General features: G+C 45.8%; 1 pseudogene; it reads left to right on the forward strand.

The window, feature by feature from the left end:
* Positions 1–21,318: 21,318 nt before the first annotated feature.
* LOC142357148 (5.8S ribosomal RNA) lies at positions 21,319–21,470 on the forward strand (annotated as a pseudogene).
* The last annotated feature ends 1,030 nt before the right edge of the window (positions 21,471–22,500 follow it).

The raw sequence follows: 22,500 nt of genomic DNA on the forward strand, positions 1-22,500 counted from the left end.
CTTGCTACAAATGTTCGGTTGTGTTCTAAATTAGCTGAAGTAAGCTGAAGAGAAAAGCGAGAAAAGCGCTCCCAAATGGCCTAACACTGGCAGCCAATCAGAGTGCGAGAAAAGCGCTCCCAAATGGCCTAACACTGGCAGCCAATCAGAGTGCGAGAAAAGCGCTCCCAAATGGCCTAACAGTGGCAGCCAATCAGAGTGCGAGAAAAGCGCTCCCAAATGGCCTAACAGTGGCAGCCAATCAGAGTGCGAGAAAAGCGCTCCCAAATGGCCTAACAGTGGCAGCCAATCAGAGTGCGAGAAAAGCGCTCCCAAATGGCCTAACAGTGGCAGCCAATCAGAGTGCGAGAAAAGCGCTCCCAAATGGCCTAACAGTGGCAGCCAATCAGAGTGCGAGAAAAGCGCTCCCAAATGGCCTAACAGTGGCAGCCAATCAGAGTGCGAGAAAAGCGCTCCCAAATGGCCTAACAGTGGCAGCCAATCAGAGTGCGAGAAAAGCGCTCCCAAATGGCCTAACAGTGGCAGCCAATCAGAGTGCGAGAAAAGCGCTCCCAAATGGCCTAACAGTGGCAGCCAATCAGAGTGCGAGAAAAGCGCTCCCAAATGGCCTAACAGTGGCAGCCAATCAGAGTGCGAGAAAAGCGCTCCCAAATGGCCTAACAGTGGCAGCCAATCAGAGTGCGAGAAAAGCGCTCCCAAATGGCCTAACAGTGGCAGCCAATCAGAGTGCGAGAAAAGCGCTCCCAAATGGCCTAACAGTGGCAGCCAATCAGAGTGCGAGAAAAGCGCTCCCAAATGGCCTAACAGTGGCAGCCAATCAGAGTGCGAGAAAAGCGCTCCCAAATGGCCTAACAGTGGCAGCCAATCAGAGTGCGAGAAAAGCGCTCCCAAATGGCCTAACAGTGGCAGCCAATCAGAGTGCGAGAAAAGCGCTCCCAAATGGCCTAACAGTGGCAGCCAATCAGAGTGCGAGAAAAGCGCTCCCAAATGGCCTAACAGTGGCAGCCAATCAGAGTGCGAGAAAAGCGCTCCCAAATGGCCTAACAGTGGCAGCCAGCTAGAGCTAGCTTAAGTTAGCTTGGGTTAGCTTGAGTTAGCTTTAATTAGCTTTAATTAGCTTAAGCTAGCTTAAGTTAGCTTGGGTTAGCTTGAGTTAGCTTGAGCTAGCTTGAGTTAGCTTGAATTAGCTTGAGTTAGCTTGAAATAGCTTGAGTTAGCTTGAGTTAGCTTGAATTAGCTTGAGTTAGCTTGAGTTAGCTCGGGTTAGCTTGAGTTTGACTTCATTAACCCAAGTTAGCTTGGGTTAACTTCATTAAGTTAGCTTGAACTAGCTTGAGTTAGCTTGAGTTAGCTTGAGTTAGCTTGAGTTAGCTTGAGTTAGCTTGTCTTAGCTTTAGCTAGCTTGAGTTAGCTTGAACTAGCTTTAGCTACCTTGAGTTAGCTTGAGTTAGCTCGGGTTAGCTTGAGTTAGCTTGAGTTAGCTTGAGTTAGCTTTAGCTAGCTTGAGTTAGCTTGAGTTAGCTTGAGTTAGCTTGAGTTAGCTTGAATTAGCTTGAGTTAGCTTGAGTTAGCTTTAGCTAGCTTGGGTTAGCTTGAGCTAGCTTGAGTTAGCTCGGGTTAGCTTGAGTTAGCTTGAGTTAGCTTTAGCTAGCTTGAGTTAGCTTGAGTTAGCTTGAGTTAGCTTGAGTTAGCTTTAGCTAGCTTGAGTTAGCTTGAACTAGCTTGAGTTAGCTTGAGCTAGCTTGAGTTAGCTTGAGTTAGCTTGAGTTAGCTTTAGCTAGCTTGAGTTAGCTTGAACTAGCTTTAGTTAGCTTGAGTTAGCTTGAGTTAGCTTGAGTTAGCTTGAGTTAGCTTGTCTTAGCTTTAGCTAGCTTGAGTTAGCTTGAACTAGCTTTAGCTACCTTGAGTTAGCTTGAGTTAGCTCGGGTTAGCTTGAGTTAGCTTGAGTTAGCTTGAGTTAGCTTTAGCTAGCTTGAGTTAGCTTGAGTTAGCTTGAGTTAGCTTGAACTAGCTTGAGTTAGCTTGAGTTAGCTTGAGTTAGCTTGAGTTAGCTTGAGTTAGCTTGAGTTAGCTTGTCTTAGCTTTAGCTAGCTTGAGTTAGCTTGAACTAGCTTTAGCTACCTTGAGTTAGCTTGAGTTAGCTCGGGTTAGCTTGAGTTAGCTTGAGTTAGCTTGAGTTAGCTTTAGCTAGCTTGAGTTAGCTTGAGTTAGCTTGAGTTAGCTTGAGTTAGCTTGAATTAGCTTGAGTTAGCTTGAGTTAGCTTTAGCTAGCTTGGGTTAGCTTGAGCTAGCTTGAGTTAGCTCGGGTTAGCTTGAGTTAGCTTGAGTTAGCTTTAGCTAGCTTGAGTTAGCTTGAGTTAGCTTGAGTTAGCTTGAGTTAGCTTTAGCTAGCTTGAGTTAGCTTGAACTAGCTTGAGTTAGCTTGAGCTAGCTTGAGTTAGCTTGAGTTAGCTTGAGTTAGCTTTAGCTAGCTTGAGTTAGCTTGAACTAGCTTGAGTTAGCTTGAGTTAGCTTGAGTTAGCTTGTCTTAGCTTTAGCTAGCTTGAGCTAGCTTGAACTAGCTTTAGCTACCTTGAGTTAGCTTGAGTTAGCTCGGGTTAGCTTGAGTTAGCTTGAGTTAGCTTGAGTTAGCTTTAGCTAGCTTGAGTTAGCTTGAGTTAGCTTGAGTTAGCTTGAACTAGCTTGAGTTAGCTTGAGTTAGCTTGAGTTAGCTTGAGTTAGCTTGAGTTAGCTTGTCTTAGCTTTAGCTAGCTTGAGTTAGCTTGAACTAGCTTTAGCTACCTTGAGTTAGCTTGAGTTAGCTCGGGTTAGCTTGAGTTAGCTTGAGTTAGCTTGAGTTAGCTTTAGCTAGCTTGAGTTAGCTTGAGTTAGCTTGAGTTAGCTTGAGTTAGCTTGAATTAGCTTGAGTTAGCTTGAGTTAGCTTTAGCTAGCTTGGGTTAGCTTGAGCTAGCTTGAGTTAGCTCGGGTTAGCTTGAGTTAGCTTGAGTTAGCTTTAGCTAGCTTGAGTTAGCTTGAGTTAGCTTGAGTTAGCTTGAGTTAGCTTTAGCTAGCTTGAGTTAGCTTGAACTAGCTTGAGTTAGCTTGAGCTAGCTTGAGTTAGCTTGAGTTAGCTTGAGTTAGCTTTAGCTAGCTTGAGTTAGCTTGAACTAGCTTGAGTTAGCTTGAGTTAGCTTGAGTTAGCTTGTCTTAGCTTTAGCTAGCTTGAGCTAGCTTGAACTAGCTTTAGCTACCTTGAGTTAGCTTGAGTTAGCTCGGGTTAGCTTGAGTTAGCTTGAGTTAGCTTGAGTTAGCTTTAGCTAGCTTGAGTTAGCTTGAGTTAGCTTGAGTTAGCTTGAACTAGCTTGAGTTAGCTTGAGTTAGCTTGAGTTAGCTTGAGTTAGCTTGAGTTAGCTTGTCTTAGCTTTAGCTAGCTTGAGTTAGCTTGAACTAGCTTTAGCTACCTTGAGTTAGCTTGAGTTAGCTCGGGTTAGCTTGAGTTAGCTTGAGTTAGCTTGAGTTAGCTTTAGCTAGCTTGAGTTAGCTTGAGTTAGCTTGAGTTAGCTTGAGTTAGCTTGAATTAGCTTGAGTTAGCTTGAGTTAGCTTTAGCTAGCTTGGGTTAGCTTGAGCTAGCTTGAGTTAGCTCGGGTTAGCTTGAGTTAGCTTGAGTTAGCTTTAGCTAGCTTGAGTTAGCTTGAGTTAGCTTGAGTTAGCTTGAGTTAGCTTTAGCTAGCTTGAGTTAGCTTGAACTAGCTTGAGTTAGCTTGAGCTAGCTTGAGTTAGCTTGAGTTAGCTTGAGTTAGCTTTAGCTAGCTTGAGTTAGCTTGAACTAGCTTGAGTTAGCTTGAGCTAGCTTGAGTTAGCTTGAGTTAGCTTGAGTTAGCTTTAGCTAGCTTGAGTTAGCTTGAACTAGCTTGAGTTAGCTTGAGTTAGCTTGAGTTAGCTTGAGTTAGCTTGTCTTAGCTTTAGCTAGCTTGAGCTAGCTTGAACTAGCTTTAGCTACCTTGAGTTAGCTTGAGTTAGCTCGGGTTAGCTTGAGTTAGCTTGAGTTAGCTTGAGTTAGCTTGAGCTAGCTTGAGTTAGCTTGAGTTAGCTTGAGTTAGCTTTAGCTAGCTTGAGTTAGCTTGAACTAGCTTGAGTTAGCTTGAGCTAGCTTGAGTTAGCTTGAGTTAGCTTGAGTTAGCTTTAGCTAGCTTGAGTTAGCTTGAACTAGCTTGAGTTAGCTTGAGTTAGCTTGAGTTAGCTTGAGTTAGCTTGAATTAGCTTGAGTTAGCTTGAGTTAGCTTTAGCTAGCTTGGGTTAGCTTGAGCTAGCTTGAGTTAGCTCGGGTTAGCTTGAGTTAGCTTGAGTTAGCTTTAGCTAGCTTGAGTTAGCTTGAGTTAGCTTGAGTTAGCTTGAGTTAGCTTTAGCTAGCTTGAGTTAGCTTGAGCTAGCTGAGTTAGCTTGAGTTAGCTAGCTTGAGCTTGAGCTAGCTAGCTAGCTTGAGCTTGAGCTAGCTAGCTCGCTTGAGCTTGAGCTTTAGCTAGCTAGCTTGAGCTTGAGCTAGCTAGCTAGCTTGAGCTTGAGCTTGAGCTAGCTGGCTTGAGCTTGAGCTAGCTAGCTTGAGCTTGAGCTAGCTAGCTAGCTAGCTTGAGCTTGAGCTTGAGCTAGCTAGCTAGCTTGAGCTAGCTATCTAGCTTGAGCTTGAGCTAGCTAGCTAGCTTGAGCTTGAGCTTGAGCTTGAGCTAGCTGGCTTGAGCTTGAGCTAGCTAGCTTGAGCTTGAGCTAGCTAGCTAGCTTGAGCTTGAGCTTGAGCTAGCTGGCTTGAGCTTGAGCTAGCTAGCTTGAGCTTGAGCTAGCTAGCTAGCTTGAGCTTGAGCTTGAGCTAGCTAGCTAGCTAGCTTGAGCTTGAGCTTGAGCTTGAGCTAGCTAGCTTGAGCTTGAGCTAGCTAGCTAGCTTGAGCTTGAGCTTGAGCTAGCTAGCTTGAGCTTGAGCTTGAGCTAGCTAGCTTGAGCTTGAGCTTGAGCTAGCTAGCTTGAGCTTGAGCTTGAGCTAGCTAGCTTGAGCTTGAGCTTGAGCTAGCTAGCTAGCTAGCTTGAGCTTGAGCTAGCTAGCTTGAGCTTGAGCTAGCTAGCTAGCTTGAGATTGAGCTTGAGCTAGCTGGCTTGAGCTTGAGCTAGCTAGCTTGAGCTTGAGCTAGCTAGCTTGAGCTTGAGCTAGCTAGCTAGCTTGAACTTGAGCTAGCTAGCTAGCTTGAGCTTGAGCTTGAGCTAGCTAGCTAGCTTGAGCTTGAGCTTGAGCTAGCTGGCTTGAGCTTGAGCTAGCTAGCTTGAGCTTGAGCTAGCTAGCTTGAGCTTGAGCTAGCTAGCTAGCTTGAACTTGAGCTAGCTAGCTAGCTTGAGCTTGAGCTAGCTAGCTAGCTTGAGCTTGAGCTAGCTAGCTAGCTTGAGCTTGAGCTTGAGCTAGCTAGCTTGAGCTTGAGCTTGAGCTAGCTAGCTAGCTTGAGCTTGAGCTAGCTAGCTTGAGCTTGAGCTAGCTAGCTTGAGCTTGAGCTAGCTAGCTAGCTTGAGCTTGAGCTAGCTAGCTAGCTTGAACTTGAGCTAGCTAGCTAGCTTGAGCTTGAGCTAGCTAGCTAGCTTGAGCTAGCTAGCTAGCTTGAGCTTGAGCTTGAGCTAGCTAGCTTGAGCTTGAGCTAGCTAGCTAGCTTGAGCTTGAGCTAGCTAGCTAGCTTGAGCTTGAGCTAGCTAGCTAGCTTGAGCTTGAGCTTGAGCTAGCTAGCTTGAGCTTGAGCTTGAGCTAGCTAGCTAGCTTGAGCTTGAGCTAGCTAGCTTGAGCTTGAGCTAGCTAGCTTGAGCTTGAGCTAGCTAGCAAGCTTGTGCTTGAGCTAGCTAGCTAGCTTGAGCTTGAGCTTGAGCTAGCTAGCTTGAGCTTGAGCTAGCTAGCTTGAGCTTGAGCTAGCTAGCTTGAGCTTGAGCTAGCTAGCAAGCTTGTGCTTGAGCTAGCTAGCTAGCTTGAGCTTGAGCTTGAGCTAGCTGGCTTGAGCTTGAGCTAGCTAGCTTGAGCTTGAGCTAGCTAGCTTGAGCTTGACCTAGCTAGCTAGCTTGAACTTGAGCTAGCTAGCTAGCTTGAGCTTGAGCTAGCTAGCTAGCTTGAGCTTGAGCTAGCTAGCTAGCTTGAGCTTGAGCTTGAGCTAGCTAGCTTGAGCTTGAGCTTGAGCTAGCTAGCTAGCTTGAGCTTGAGCTAGCTAGCTTGAGCTTGAGCTAGCTAGCTTGAGCTTGAGCTAGCTAGCTAGCTTGAGCTTGAGCTAGCTAGCTAGCTTGAACTTGAGCTAGCTAGCTAGCTTGAGTTTGAGCTAGCTAGCTTGAGCTTGAGCTAGCTAGCTTGAGCTTGAGCTAGCTAGCTAGCTTGAACTTGAGCTAGCTAGCTAGCTTGAGCTTGAGCTAGCTAGCTAGCTTGAGCTTGAGCTAGCTAGCTAGCTTGAGCTTGAGCTTGAGCTAGCTAGCTTGAGCTTGAGCTTGAGCTAGCTAGCTAGCTTGAGCTTGAGCTAGCTAGCTTGAGCTTGAGCTAGCTAGCTTGAGCTTGAGCTAGCTAGCTAGCTTGAGCTTGAGCTAGCTAGCTAGCTTGAACTTGAGCTAGCTAGCTAGCTTGAGCTTGAGCTAGCTAGCTTGAGCTTGAGCTAGCTAGCTAGCTTGAGCTTGAGCTTGAGCTAGCTAGCTAGCTAGCTTGAGCTTGAGCTTGAGCTTGAGCTAGCTAGCTTGAGCTTGAGCTAGCTAGCTAGCTTGAGCTTGGGCTTGAGCTAGCTAGCTTGAGCTTGAGCTTGAGCTAGCTAGCTTGAGCTTGAGCTTGAGCTAGCTAGCTTGAGCTTGAGCTTGAGCTAGCTAGCTTGAGCTTGAGCTTGAGCTAGCTAGCTAGCTAGCTTGAGCTTGAGCTAGCTAGCTTGAGCTTGAGCTAGCTAGCTAGCTTGAGCTTGAGCTTGAGCTAGCTGGCTTGAGCTTGAGCTAGCTAGCTTGAGCTTGAGCTAGCTAGCTTGAGCTTGAGCTAGCTAGCTAGCTTGAACTTGAGCTAGCTAGCTAGCTTGAGCTTGAGCTTGAGCTTGAGCTAGCTAGCTAGCTTGAGCTTGAGCTTGAGCTAGCTGGCTTGAGCTTGAGCTAGCTAGCTTGAGCTTGAGCTAGCTAGCTTGAGCTTGAGCTAGCTAGCTAGCTTGAACTTGAGCTAGCTAGCTAGCTTGAGCTTGAGCTAGCTAGCTAGCTTGAGCTTGAGCTAGCTAGCTAGCTTGAGCTTGAGCTTGAGCTAGCTAGCTTGAGCTTGAGCTTGAGCTAGCTAGCTAGCTTGAGCTTGAGCTAGCTAGCTTGAGCTTGAGCTAGATAGCTTGAGCTTGAGCTAGCTAGCTAGCTTGAGCTTGAGCTAGCTAGCTAGCTTGAACTTGAGCTAGCTAGCTAGCTTGAGCTTGAGCTAGCTAGCTAGCTTGAGCTAGCTAGCTAGCTTGAGCTTGAGCTTGAGCTAGCTAGCTTGAGCTTGAGCTAGCTAGCTAGCTTGAGCTTGAGCTAGCTAGCTAGCTTGAGCTTGAGCTAGCTAGCTAGCTTGAGCTTGAGCTTGAGCTAGCTAGCTTGAGCTTGAGCTTGAGCTAGCTAGCTAGCTTGAGCTTGAGCTAGCTAGCTTGAGCTTGAGCTAGCTAGCTTGAGCTTGAGCTAGCTAGCAAGCTTGTGCTTGAGCTAGCTAGCTAGCTTGAGCTTGAGCTTGAGCTAGCTAGCTTGAGCTTGAGCTAGCTAGCTTGAGCTTGAGCTAGCTAGCTTGAGCTTGAGCTAGCTAGCAAGCTTGTGCTTGAGCTAGCTAGCTAGCTTGAGCTTGAGCTTGAGCTAGCTGGCTTGAGCTTGAGCTAGCTAGCTTGAGCTTGAGCTAGCTAGCTTGAGCTTGAGCTAGCTAGCTAGCTTGAACTTGAGCTAGCTAGCTAGCTTGAGCTTGAGCTAGCTAGCTAGCTTGAGCTTGAGCTAGCTAGCTAGCTTGAGCTTGAGCTTGAGCTAGCTAGCTTGAGCTTGAGCTTGAGCTAGCTAGCTAGCTTGAGCTTGAGCTAGCTAGCTTGAGCTTGAGCTAGCTAGCTTGAGCTTGAGCTAGCTAGCTAGCTTGAGCTTGAGCTAGCTAGCTAGCTTGAACTTGAGCTAGCTAGCTAGCTTGAGTTTGAGCTAGCTAGCTTGAGCTTGAGCTAGCTAGCTTGAGCTTGAGCTAGCTAGCTAGCTTGAACTTGAGCTAGCTAGCTAGCTTGAGCTTGAGCTAGCTAGCTAGCTTGAGCTTGAGCTAGCTAGCTAGCTTGAGCTTGAGCTTGAGCTAGCTAGCTTGAGCTTGAGCTTGAGCTAGCTAGCTAGCTTGAGCTTGAGCTAGCTAGCTTGAGCTTGAGCTAGCTAGCTTGAGCTTGAGCTAGCTAGCTAGCTTGAGCTTGAGCTAGCTAGCTAGCTTGAACTTGAGCTAGCTAGCTAGCTTGAGCTTGAGCTAGCTAGCTAGCTTGAGCTAGCTAGCTAGCTTGAGCTTGAGCTTGAGCTTGAGCTAGCTAGCTTGAGCTTGAGCTAGCTAGCTAGCTTGAGCTTGAGCTAGCTAGCTAGCTTGAGCTTGAGCTAGCTAGCTAGCTTGAGCTTGAGCTTGAGCTAGCTAGCTTGAGCTTGAGCTTGAGCTAGCTAGCTAGCTTGAGCTTGAGCTAGCTAGCTAGCTTGAGCTTGAGCTTGAGCTAGCTAGCTTGAGCTTGAGCTTGAGCTAGCTAGCTAGCTTGAGCTTGAGCTAGCTAGCTTGAGCTTGAGCTAGCTAGCTTGAGCTTGAGCTAGCTAGCTAGCTTGTGCTTGAGCTAGCTAGCTAGCTTGAGCTTGAGCTTGAGCTAGCTGGCTTGAGCTTGAGCTAGCTAGCTTGAGCTTGAGCTAGCTAGCTTGAGCTTGAGCTAGCTAGCTAGCTTGAACTTGAGCTAGCTAGCTAGCTTGAGCTTGAGCTAGCTAGCTAGCTTGAGCTTGAGCTAGCTAGCTAGCTTGAGCTTGAGCTTGAGCTAGCTAGCTTGAGCTTGAGCTTGAGCTAGCTAGCTAGCTTGAGCTTGAGCTAGCTAGCTTGAGCTTGAGCTAGCTAGCTTGAGCTTGAGCTAGCTAGCTAGCTTGAGCTTGAGCTAGCTAGCTAGCTTGAACTTGAGCTAGCTAGCTAGCTTGAGCTTGAGCTAGCTAGCTAGCTTGAGCTAGCTAGCTAGCTTGAGCTTGAGCTTGAGCTAGCTAGCTTGAGCTTGAGCTAGCTAGCTAGCTTGAGCTTGAGCTAGCTAGCTAGCTTGAGCTTGAGCTAGCTAGCTAGCTTGAGCTTGAGCTTGAGCTAGCTAGCTTGAGCTTGAGCTTGAGCTAGCTAGCTAGCTTGAGCTTGAGCTAGCTAGCTTGAGCTTGAGCTAGCTAGCTTGAGCTTGAGCTAGCTAGCAAGCTTGTGCTTGAGCTAGCTAGCTAGCTTGAGCTTGAGCTTGAGCTAGCTAGCTTGAGCTTGAGCTAGCTAGCTTGAGCTTGAGCTAGCTAGCTTGAGCTTGAGCTAGCTAGCAAGCTTGTGCTTGAGCTAGCTAGCTAGCTTGAGCTTGAGCTTGAGCTAGCTGGCTTGAGCTTGAGCTAGCTAGCTTGAGCTTGAGCTAGCTAGCTTGAGCTTGAGCTAGCTAGCTAGCTTGAACTTGAGCTAGCTAGCTAGCTTGAGCTTGAGCTAGCTAGCTAGCTTGAGCTTGAGCTAGCTAGCTAGCTTGAGCTTGAGCTTGAGCTAGCTAGCTTGAGCTTGAGCTTGAGCTAGCTAGCTAGCTGGAGCTTGAGCTAGCTAGCTTGAGCTTGAGCTAGCTAGCTTGAGCTTGAGCTAGCTAGCTAGCTTGAGCTTGAGCTAGCTAGCTAGCTTGAACTTGAGCTAGCTAGCTAGCTTGAGTTTGAGCTAGCTAGCTTGAGCTTGAGCTAGCTAGCTTGAGCTTGAGCTAGCTAGCTAGCTTGAACTTGAGCTAGCTAGCTAGCTTGAGCTTGAGCTAGCTAGCTAGCTTGAGCTTGAGCTAGCTAGCTAGCTTGAGCTTGAGCTTGAGCTAGCTAGCTTGAGCTTGAGCTTGAGCTAGCTAGCTAGCTTGAGCTTGAGCTAGCTAGCTTGAGCTTGAGCTAGCTAGCTTGAGCTTGAGCTAGCTAGCTAGCTTGAGCTTGAGCTAGCTAGCTAGCTTGAACTTGAGCTAGCTAGCTAGCTTGAGCTTGAGCTAGCTAGCTAGCTTGAGCTAGCTAGCTAGCTTGAGCTTGAGCTTGAGCTTGAGCTAGCTAGCTTGAGCTTGAGCTAGCTAGCTAGCTTGAGCTTGAGCTAGCTAGCCAGCTTGAGCTTGAGCTAGCTAGCTAGCTTGAGCTTGAGCTTGAGCTAGCTAGCTTGAGCTTGAGCTTGAGCTAGCTAGCTAGCTTGAGCTTGAGCTAGCTAGCTAGCTTGAGCTTGAGCTTGAGCTAGCTAGCTTGAGCTTGAGCTTGAGCTAGCTAGCTAGCTTGAGCTTGAGCTAGCTAGCTTGAGCTTGAGCTAGCTAGCTTGAGATTGAGCTAGCTAGCTAGCTTGTGCTTGAGCTAGCTAGCTAGCTTGAGCTTGAGCTTGAGCTAGCTGGCTTGAGCTTGAGCTAGCTAGCTTGAGCTTGAGCTAGCTAGCTTGAGCTTGAGCTAGCTAGCTAGCTTGAACTTGAGCTAGCTAGCTAGCTTGAGCTTGAGCTTGAGCTAGCTAGCTAGCTTGAGCTTGAGCTAGCTAGCTAGCTTGAGCTTGAGCTTGAGCTAGCTAGCTTGAGCTTGAGCTTGAGCTAGCTAGCTAGCTTGAGCTTGAGCTAGCTAGCTTGAGCTTGAGCTAGCTAGCTTGAGCTTGAGCTAGCTAGCTAGCTTGAGCTTGAGCTAGCTAGCTAGCTTGAACTTGAGCTAGCTAGCTAGCTTGAGCTTGAGCTAGCTAGCTAGCTTGAGCTAGCTAGCTAGCTTGAGCTTGAGCTTGAGCTTGAGCTAGCTAGCTTGAGCTTGAGCTAGCTAGCTAGCTTGAGCTTGAGCTAGCTAGCTAGCTTGAGCTTGAGCTAGCTAGCTAGCTTGAGCTTGAGCTTGAGCTAGCTAGCTTGAGCTTGAGCTTGAGCTAGCTAGCTAGCTTGAGCTTGAGCTAGCTAGCTTGAGCTTGAGCTAGCTAGCTTGAGCTTGAGCTAGCTAGCTAGCTTGAGCTTGAGCTAGCTAGCTAGCTTGAGCTTGAGCTAGCTGGCTTGAGCTTGAGCTAGATAGCTTGAGCTTGAGCTAGCTAGCTAGCTTGAGCTAGCTAGCTAGAGCTCGACCTATGAAAAGCTGCGCAAACACTTATTCTATAATAATTGCGAAAATTAAAAATTTCACAAGTGAAAAGCTGCATAAACAGTAATTCTATGTGTGGGGCATTATTAGGGGGAGGTGTCTTGTCAAAATATGGCTGGACTAAAGACCTCAACCCAGATAGGGTGGAAGGCCCTATGATCGGTCTGTTACTAATCGGTGACCGATAAAGACCTGACCAAGGCCTGTAGTAAGCTTGGTTAGGCATTACAGGAGATAACACTAAGACCGAGGGGTCTTAGAGAGCCCTCTAGCGGGGCGAATAGAGCTAGATCGAGCCTTGGGAAAGCTAGATCGAGCAGGACTGAAGCTAAAGGATAGACCGAGAGGTCTGTCTGGTCCTCCTAGAGAGGCCAAGAGAAAGTACGAGAAGCCAACTAAAGCTTGATCGGGCCTTCAGCAAGCACGACCGAGCTGTACCGGAGCTAACACTAAGACCGAGGGGTCTTAGAGAGCCCTCTAGCGGGGCGAATAGAGCTAGATCGAGCCTTGGGAAAGCTAGATCGAGCAGGACTGAAGCTAAACGATAGACCGAGAGGTCTGTCTGGTCCTCCTAGAGAGGCCAAGAGAAAAAACGAGAAGCTAACTAAAGCTTGATCGGGCCTTCAGCAAGCACGACCGAGCTGTACCGGAGCTAACACTAAGACCGAGGGGTCTTAGAGAGCCCTCTAGCGGGGCGAATAGAGCTTGATCAAGCCTTGGGCAAGCTAGATCGAGCAGGACTGAAGCTAAGCAAGAGACCGAGAGGTCTGTCTGGTCCTCCTAGAGAGGCCAAGAGAAAGTACGAGAAGCCAACTAAAGCTTGATCGGGCCTTCAGCAAGCACGACCGAGCTGTACCGGAGCTAACACTAAGACCGAGGGGTCTTAGAGAGCCCTCTAGCGGGGCGAATAGAGCTAGATCGAGCCTTGGGAAAGCTAGATCGAGCAGGACTGAAGCTAAACGATAGACCGAGAGGTCTGTCTGGTCCTCCTAGAGAGGCCAAGAGAAAGTACGAGAAGCTAACTAAAGCTTGATCGCGCCTTCAGCAAGCACGATTGAGCAAGACCGGAGCTAACACTAAGACCGAAGTGTCTTAGAGAGCCCTCTGGTGGGGCGAATAGAGCTAGATCGAGCCTTGGGAAAGCTAGATCGAGTAAGATTGAAGCTGAAAGAGTGTCAGAGGAGCAAATGAACCTCCAAAAAGTGAAAATCAAATTTTAGAAAAAACACAAGTTAAATACTGCATGGACAGTATTTCTATGTGTGGGGCATTATTAGGGGGAGGTGTCTTGTCAAAATATGGCTGGACTAAAGACCTCAACCCGGATAGGGTGGAAGGCCCCATGATCGGTCTGTTACTAATCGGTGACCGATAAAGACCTGACCAAGGCCTGTAGTAAGCTTGGTTAGGCATTACAGGAGTTAACACTAAGACCGAGGGGTCTTAGAGAGCCCTCTAGCGGGGCGAATAGAGCTAGATTGAGCCTTGGGAAAGCTAGATCGAGCAGGACTGAAGCTAAGCAAGAGACCGAAAGGTCTGTCTGGTCCTCCTAGAGAGGCCAAGAGAAAGTACGAGAAGCTAACTAAAGCTTGATCAGGCCTTCAGCAAGCACGACCGAGCTGTACCGGAGCTAACACTAAGACCGAGGGGTCTTAGAGAGCCCTCTAGCAGGGCGAATAGATCTAGATCGAGCCTTGGGAAAGCTAGATCGAGCAGGACTGAAGCTAAACGATAGACCGAGAGGTCTGTCTGGTCCTCCTAGAGAGGCCAAGAGAAAGTACGAGAAGCTAACTAAAGCTTGATCGGGCCTTCAGCAAGCACGACCGAGCTGTACCGGAGCTAACACTAAGACCGAGGGGTCTTAGAGAGCCCTCTAGCAGGGCGAATAGAGCTAGATCGAGCCTTGGGAAAGCTAGATCAAGCAGGACTGAAGCTAAACGATAGACCGAGAGGTCTGTCTGGTCCTCCTAGAGAGGCCAAGAGAAAGTACGAGAATCTAACTAAAGCTTGATCGGGCCTTCAGCAAGCACGACCGAGCTGTACCGGAGCTAACACTAAGACCGAGGGGTCTTAGAGAGCCCTCTAGCAGGGCGAATAGAGCTAGATCGAGCCTTGGGAAAGCTAGATCGAGCAGGACTGAAGCTAAACGATAGACCGAGAGGTCTGTCTGGTCCTCCTAGAGAGGCCAAGAGGAAGTACGAGAAGCTAACTAAAGCTTGATCGCGCCTTCAGCAAGCACGATTGAGCAAGACCGGAGCTAACACTAAGACCGAAGTGTCTTAGAGAGCCCTCTAGTGGGGCGAATAGAGCTAGATCGAGCCTTGGGAAAGCTAGATCGAGTAAGATTGAAGCTGAAAGAGTGTCAGAGGAGCAAATGAACCTCCAAAAAGTGAAAATCAAATTTTAGAAAAAAACACAAGTTAAATACTGCATGGACAGTAATTCTATGTGTGGGGCATTATTAGGGAGAGGTGTCTTGTCAAAATATGGCTGGACTAAAGACCTCAACCCGGATAGGGTGGAAGGCCCTATGATTGGTCTGTTACTAATCGGTGACCGATAAAGACCTGACCAAGGCCTGTAGTAAGCTTGGTTAGGCATTACAGAAGATAACACTAAGACCGAGGGGTCTTAGAGAGCCCTCTAGCGGGGCGAATAGAGCTTGATCAAGCCTTGGGCAAGCTAGATCGAGCAGGACTGAAGCTAAACGATAGACCGAGAGGTCTGTCTGGTCCTCCTAGAGAGGCCAAGAGAAAGTACGAGAATCTAACTAAAGCTGGGTCGGGCCTTCAGCAAGCACGACCGAGCAGTACCGGAGCTAACACTAAGACCGAGGGGTCTTAGAGAGCCCTCTAGTGGGGCGAATAGAGCTAGATCGAGCCTTGGGAAAGCTAGATCGAGCAGGACTGAAGCTAAACGATAAACCGAAAGGTCTGACGGGTCCTCATAAGAGGCATGGAGAAAGATCTGATACTAAAGTACCTCTCGGAAGTAATAAAATATGCCTGATGAAGCCGGGTATGATGTTTGTTGTTTGATGGCATTCATCGATTAGGTCTGGTGGATTCCCCATTACTCCGAGTGGTACTAGTAGAGGCTCCTACAGGGGTGAGCAAAGCGAGATCAAGCCTTAGGCAAGCTAGATCGAGCAGAACTGAAGCTGAAAAGCAAAATAAATGACAGGTCTGTCCAAATCAATAAACTTGAAATCCAGTGTGGTCACCACGGGTCACGAGGTGAATTCCTAGCGATTGTCTGCTGAACGTATAGGAAGGCCCGAAACGAACGATAATTTCATTGCACAGTGGAGATACTATACGTTCAGGAGTAGCATACATCGGGTTTGATCTATGATCATGTCTGGTCTCCGAGGATCCACCGGGTTACCAACTGGCACCGCTGTACTGGGTGTAAAACTGGGCCACCTGAAGTCCCGGGTGTAAAACTAGGTGCCTCTGTGCCAAAGTAGCGGCTTGCGTAGTGCATTATGCCTCCGGCTTGCGAAATGGTTATAAGCAATAACAACAGGACGCCGCGGGGTGTTCACTTAAAGGAGTAACGTTCTCTCAAGGGAGGGGATCTAAAAATCTTGATAAAACATTTATTCTATGCAAAATTTGTGCGCAAATTTTGCAAAGTAAAAAGCTGCACTGTAGCAAATTCTATGTGTGTAGCATTATTAGGGAAGTGTTGTTTGATGGCACCTCTCTACTTGATGCACCAAAGAACTACCTTGATGGCTCATGACCGCTGGTAATCTGTCGTCGCTAGTAGTTCGGAACTGAGAACAAATATGTTCGCAAATTACAACAATTATACAGCATATTGCTGAATAAAGCAGAACCGAATAATACTCAGTGACTTTACACCAAGACTGACTAATGTCTGGATTGTATCGTCCTACTCGAGTAAGGCGAAGAAAAGCTAGAAAGATACGCTTTTCACAAAGCAGGCTTAATGCATGCAAACCAAGGAGGAAGGAGTGATGCCCCTCCTTATAATAAGCAGAACCAAATAAAGAACAGACAGCATCATCTGTACAGTGACCAAGAAGAGGTGAAACTTCTGTATGTGAAAAGGCAATTTGAGCGAGATTTATTAGCAGACTAGTATTATGTTGTTTCTAGTAGGCGAAAGCCGAAACATCAACATGTGAAAATCTGATATTAAATCCTCAATCATTTTCCCTAGTATTATACAGCTATGAGTAACCTTAATTGGACACGGCAATTATTGCTGACCGGTGAAACTTTCGCATGGGAAAGACACACACACTTCTTGACAAAGCAATAAGTATTATGCTGTTTCTAGTACGCGAAAGCAGAAACATCAGCATGTGAAAGTTGTGAAGTTGAAGAATTTTTGTGTTGAGTACGATGTTGTTACTAGTAACCATGTCGACAGCTGAGAACTGTTCTCTAACCAATAGAAGGTGAAACTTCTGTATGTGAAAAGGCAATTTGAGCGAGATTTCTTAGCAGACTAGTATTATGTTGTTTCTAGTAGGCGAAAGCCGAAACATCAACATGTGAAAATCTGATATTAAATCCTCAATCATTTTCCCTAGTATTATACAGCTACTAGTAGCCGTAATTGGTCAGGGAAACATTGTTGACCGGTGAAACTTCACATGGGAAAGACACACAAATTACTTGACAAAACAATAAGTATTATGCTGTTTCTAGTATGCGAAAGCAGAAACATCAGCATGTGAAAGTTGTGAAGTTGAAAAGTTTTTGTGTTGAGTACGGTGTTGTTACTAGTAACCATGTCGACAGCTGGAAAGCTGTTCTCTAACCAATAAAAGGTAAAACTTCTGTATCTGAAGAGGCGGCGTGATTGAGATTTTTAACAGACTAGTATTATGTTGTTTCTAGTAGGCGAGAGCCGAAACATCGACATGTGAACATCTGGTTTTTAAATCATGAGTCAATTCTCCCTAGTATGATACAGTTGTTAGCCGGTATTGGTAACAGTAGAACAGAGATTTGGAGGGCAAAACCTGCTCATGGGAAATGCTCACAGAGCGCTATCTACCAGTACACATAGTATTATGCTGTTTCTAGTACGCGCGAGCCGAAACATCAGCATGTGAAATGTGTAATCGTGGGTAACTCTAAGTGTGTAGAGTACTGTGTAGTAACTAGTAGCCATGCCAAAGCATGCATTGAAACTCTTCGTGATTTAAAAAGCTCAAAGCAAGATTGACGAGGCCGCAAGGCTATGTCTTTCTAAATTCGAACAAATCGAAAGATTGTTCAAAGTACAATTAAACTGATTGATCCTGTCAGTTGCCATATGCTTGTCTGAAAGACTAAGCCATGCATGTGCAAGCGAAGCTTGAAAAAGTGGAACCGCGAATGGCTCATTAAATCAGTTACTATCTATTAGTTGATTTGCAAGCTAAATGAATAACTGCGGTAACCCTGCAGCTAATGCATGCTGATTGTCCGACACTGTCGGAGACTTTTACAAGACTACACCGGGTGATTTGCTAAGTACAGACACATCCCGTGATGAGTCCTAGTAACTGAAAGATCCCAGATAGCTTCGGCTTGGGGACGGAACTTCCGAATTTCTGACCTATCAACCTATGATGGTAGTGTAACGGACTACCATGGTTGTGACGGGTAACGGGGAATCAGGGTTCGATTCCGGAGAGGGAGCCTTAGAAACGGCTACCACATCCAAGGAAGGCAGCAGGCACGCAAATTACCCACTCTCCGCACGAGGAGGTAGTGACTAGAAATAATGATATGAACCTTTATGGTTTGTAATCAGAATGGAATGGACTTAAAAGCTCCATTGATGAACGAGTAGAGGGCAAGTCTGGTGCCAGCAGCCGCGGTAATACCAGCCTCTACAAGCGTATGCAATAGTTGCTGCGTTTAAAAAGCTCATAGTTGGATCTGTTTGAGTAGAACGGCAACATGGTCTTCAGTTAAATCTGTTGACTCGTTCCGCTCATCCTTCGCATCGAAGAAATAGTTTGCACTTAAATGTGACGAACTGTGGAAACGGTGTTTTCACCCTGAGAAAATTAGAGTGTTCAAAGCATCCTTTGGGATCGAATAATAAAGCATGGAATAATGGAGAATGACCCGCTACTCGATTGATGCCGGTTGGCTGAGTGCGGTAATGATTGAAAGGAACAGACGGGGGCATTTGTATTGCTACGTTAGAGGTGAAATTCTTGGATCGTGGCAAGACAAACTACTGCGAAAGCATTTGCCAAGAATGTTTTCATTAATCAAGAACGAAAGTCAGAGTATTGAAGAGGATTAGATACCCTCGTAATTCTGACCATAAACTATACCAACCTACAATTTGTCAAAGTCGATCTTGACTTGGCAAGAGATTAACCGGGAAACCAAAGTTTATTGGTTCCGGGGGAAGTATGGTTGCAAAATCGAAACTTAAAGGAATTGACGGAAGGGCACCACCAGGAGTGGAGCCTGCGGCTTAATTTGACTCAACACGGGAAAACTCACCCGGTCCAGACATCTTAAGGATTGACAGATTGAATATCTTTCATGATTATATGGGCGGTGGTGCATGGCCGTTCTTAGTTAGTGGAGTGATCTGTCTGGTTAATTCCGATAACGAATGAGATCTTCTCCATCTAAATAATGAAATTCACTATATGTGAATTCAAACACTTCTTAGAGGAACTATGCGGAATTAAATACCGCAGATGAAGTGAGGCTATAACAGGTCTGTGATGCCCTTAGATGTTCTGGACTGCACGCGCGCTACACTGTGTACTTTTAGATTGAGTACTCAGCCCTTGGTCCGAAATGGACTGGGCAATCAGAGAAAAGTACAGCGCTTCAAGGGGATCGTCTGTTGTAACTTGCAGACGTGAACCAGGAATTCCTGGTACTTATGAGTCAACAACTCATAGGGATTACGTCCCTGCCCTTTGTACACACCGCCCGTCGCTACTACTGATTGGATAGTTAAGCAAGAATTGCAAATTCCTACTGTTGGGACTTCGGTCTCCGGCAACGGGATGAAGCGGATCGAGCTTAATTGTCTAGAGGAAGTAAAAGTCGTAACAAGGTTTCCGTAGGGGAACCTGCGGAAGGATCAGTGATTGATTCCTTCGGGCATGGCTGCTGGTAGAGGCCATGTCTGTAGTGCGCATGACGCTCTGTCGCTAGAGATTGCTTGGCAACCAATCTCGAATTATGTATCGAGCTCAAAAACTACTTGTGTGGATACATAGTTCAGCAGTCATGGCAAGGGACTGCTTAAAGGGAGACTAGTTAGCAAAAGCAGCCTAGCAGAACTGCAGCTATCTAGATCTCAGAAGCTGGGTTATAGAAGCCCAGCTATAGACTTGTGAATGAGAAAGGCCTAAAAAGGTCCACAAGTCGCGTGGTTAGAACCGACACGCAAAAATCCCAGCGAGTGACAGAGCGTTGCGCTGTTCAGTGGGAAAGAGTTGAGCTACTCGGGGCGCCCACTGAACTTGCTCCGAGCCAAAGGCTCGAAAAAACACAGCTTAGCCTCAGATCCTTTACATAGAAGGCTAGCTAAAATAAACTTACCTTGGACGAGGGTAAAGTTTAGTCAGTTCTTAGGGGAGAGTAATCCACAGCTTCTCGCCCTCTGAACATTCTCCCAGATATGTAGGTCTGGGAGAGTCTCCTCCTGTTCTTCGGAATCTGGAGGTAGACAAAGACAGTACGATACGATCTTGCATCGGGATGACTAACCGATAATGATCATAATCTGACAATTTTTCCGGCTTGAGGCACCGGAGTCAGATTAAAGACACATACTGAACTAAAGGCGTATGTGCAAAGCTTGTCGGAGTGTAGAGAGTCAAGCTGAGTTGACTCGTCACGTGGTGATGACAACAGCCATGTGCAAAACACTCACAACTTTATCGTCTATGTGGAAAAGGTTGCTAACAGCGCTCTCTATGAGAGGCCCTCGCATATAACTATACGAGGAAAAGGCGATAGAGTTGTTTGAATGTGGGGCAGGTTCATCGACAAGCTAAGTTGATCACATTCTTGTTGTGGCATCCTACTAGAATTGGTCACGGTCTGCACCAACTCTCCCCAAGTTGGCCAGACTTAAAACTAGAAATAAGGTTTGCAGCTATGTGAACCTAGAAACTGTAAAGGAGTTGAAAGAACTTAAAGGAATTGAAAGAGGCCTTGAGGTATATCCTCTTGGTAAAGACCCACAAAAGCTCACAAAAGTGGCTTCGAAGGGCAAAACTGGTTCATCCAAAACAATTGGAGAGCTTAAAGCAGAACCAATTCGAATGAAACACTATTGGTGAAACTTCATCATGAGAACGTCACAAGCTGATCACGCTCTATGATATGACTAGTATTATGTTGCTTCTAGTAGGCTAAGCGCAAGCCGAAACATCAACATGTGAAAGTCGTAGAATTTTGCAATCAAACTGTGGCTAGTACTGTGATGTTACTAGTAACCTGGTGTTCCGTCATATGGCCAAGAGAGCATTTGAAGGCGAAACTTCTGCATGGGAAAGCTGCATCATGATCAAAATTTTATATCGAGTATTATGTTGACGTTAGTAGGCCTTGGCCGAAAACGCAGCATGTGAAAGGTATAGATAAAAGTTATTGTTGCAGTCAGTACTGTGTAGTTACTAGTAGCTGGATTTAAGCTCAAAATGAGACACTGTTGGTGAAACTTCATCATGAGAATGTCACAAGCTGATCAAGCTCTATGATATGACTAGTATTATGTTGCTTCTAGTAGGCTAAGCGCAAGCCGAAACATCAACATGTGAAAGTCGTAGAATTTTGCGATCAAATTGTGGCTAGTACTGTGATGTTACTAGTAACCTTGTGTTACGTCATATGGCCAAGAGAGCATTTGAAGGCGAAACTTCTGCATGGGGAAGCTGCATCATGAACAAAAGTTTATATCGAGTATTATGTTGACATTAGTAGGCCCTGGCCGAAAGCGCAGCATGTGAAAGGTATAGATAAAAGTTATCGTTGCAGTCAGTACTGTGTAGTTACTAGTAGCTGGATTTAAGCTCGAAATGAGACACTGTTGGTGAAACTTCATCATGAGAACGTCACAAGCTGATCACGCTCCATGATATGACTAGTATTATGTTGCTTCTAGTAGGCTAAGCGCAAGCCGAAACATCAACATGTGAAAGTCGTAGAATTTTGCGATCAAATTGTGGCTAGTACTGTGATGTTACTAGTAACCTTGTGTTACGTCATATGGCCAAGAGAGCATTTGAAGGCGAAACTTCTGCATGGGGAAGCTGCATCATGAACAAAAGTTTATATCGAGTATTATGTTGACGTTAGTAGGCCCTGGCCGAAAGCGCAGCATGTGAAAGGTATAGATAAAAGTTAGCGTTGCAGTCAGTACTGTGTAGTTACTAGTAGCTGGATTTAAGCTCGAAATGAGACACTGTTGGTGAAACTTCATCATGAGAACGTCACAAGCTGATCACGCTCTATGATATGACTAGTATTATGTTGCTTCTAGTAGGCTAAGCGCAAGCCGAAACATCAACATGTGAAAGTCGTAGAATTTTGCAATCAAACTGTGGCTAGTACTGTGATGTTACTAGTAACCTTTTCTTACGTCATATGGCCAAGAGAGCATTTGAAGGCGAAACTTCTGCATGGGGAAGCTGCATCATGAACAAAAGTTTATATCGAGTATTATGTTGACGTTAGTAGGCCCTGGCCGAAAGCGCAGCATGTGAAAGGTATAGATAAAAGTTATCGTTGCAGTCAGTACTGTGTAGTTACTAGTAGCTGGATTTAAGCTCGAAGTGAGACACTGTTGGTGAAACTTCATCATGAGAACGTCACAAGCTGATCACGCTCTATGATATGACTAGTATTATGTTGCTTATAGTAGGCTAAGCGCAAGCCGAAACATCAACATGTGAAAGTCGTAGAATTTTGCGATCAAACTGTGGCTAGTACTTTGATGATGCTTGTAGCCAACCGAATTGGTTGAAAAGCCCAATAAGTAAGCTAACTTGGGAGAGCTTGTTGGAAACCAAATGCTACTAGATTGGTCCAAATACATCCTTCAACAGGGGATCACTTGGCTCGCTTTACGAAGAGGAGCACAGCTATATGTGTTAATTCGGTATGAATCGCAAGATTTGTTTACCGACCTCTCTAACGCAAAAGGCGGTCTCGGCTTCGGCTGTTGACTGCGTCCGATTCAGGGTTATATAACTCTCGATTGAACACATTGATGTTCTATTGTTGGTGCTTCCAATAAAATTGGAACACTTAAAGCAGAACCGATTCAAATAATAGCATTCTGATCAATGATTGCATTCCTTGATCAAGAACTGCTGGAGTCATTGTGATGGCGAATTTTCTTCATAAGAAAATTGCAAAGAGACGGAACTTAATGAGACTAGTATTATGTTGTTTCTAGTAAGCGGAAGCTGAAACAGCAACATGTGAAAATCAAGTTTTGTTCAATGATCTCGAGGCGATAAGTACTATGAAGCAACTAGTAGCCTAAGCATGACTCAGATTTGAGACAGTCAAAAAGACTGGCGAAACTTCTTCACATGAAAGTTACATAGAGAACTACAAATGTATACAGCGAGTATTATGTTGTTTCTAGTAGGCGAAAGCTGAAACATCAACATGTGAAAGTTGTCTGCAAACTGTAGAACGATATGTGATTAGTACTGTGCTGTTACTAGTAGCCAGTCTGACTGTAGAAGCCAAGACAAAGGGAAACTAATGCATCTGAAAAGGACAAGTTATGGAAAGGTATGCACGATAAGTATTATGTTGTTTCTAGTAAGCGGCAGCTGAAACATCAACATGTGAACGTCGTTGTGTACAGTAACCTAGAACTATATAGTCCTTAGTAACGTGCATTTACTAGTACCTGTAATTGGTATTCAGACTCAGGCAGTTTGGAATAGTTTGGCAAAGATGCACCAGAGAAAACTGGGATTTGATACAGAAATTGTTGAATACAAGTATTATGCTGCTTCTAGTAGGTTGAATCCGAAACATCAGCATGTGAAAATTGAAAACATTTCTGGTTCGAATTGTCACAAGTATTTGGTGATCTGAGTAGCCAAACTCACTACAACGCCAATTGAAGGCAAAAATTCTCAACGGGAAAAGCTATTCTCATTGAATGAGCTAACAAGACGAGTATTATGTTGCTTCTAGTAGGCGAAAGCCAAAACATCAACATGTGAAAGTCTTGCTGAACAAATTTAATGTTG

The sequence above is a fragment of the Convolutriloba macropyga genome, unplaced genomic scaffold (genome assembly GCF_964194025.1).
Source record: "Convolutriloba macropyga unplaced genomic scaffold, txConMacr16.3 SCAFFOLD_757, whole genome shotgun sequence".
Classification (NCBI taxonomy): domain Eukaryota; kingdom Metazoa; phylum Xenacoelomorpha; order Acoela; family Convolutidae; genus Convolutriloba; species Convolutriloba macropyga.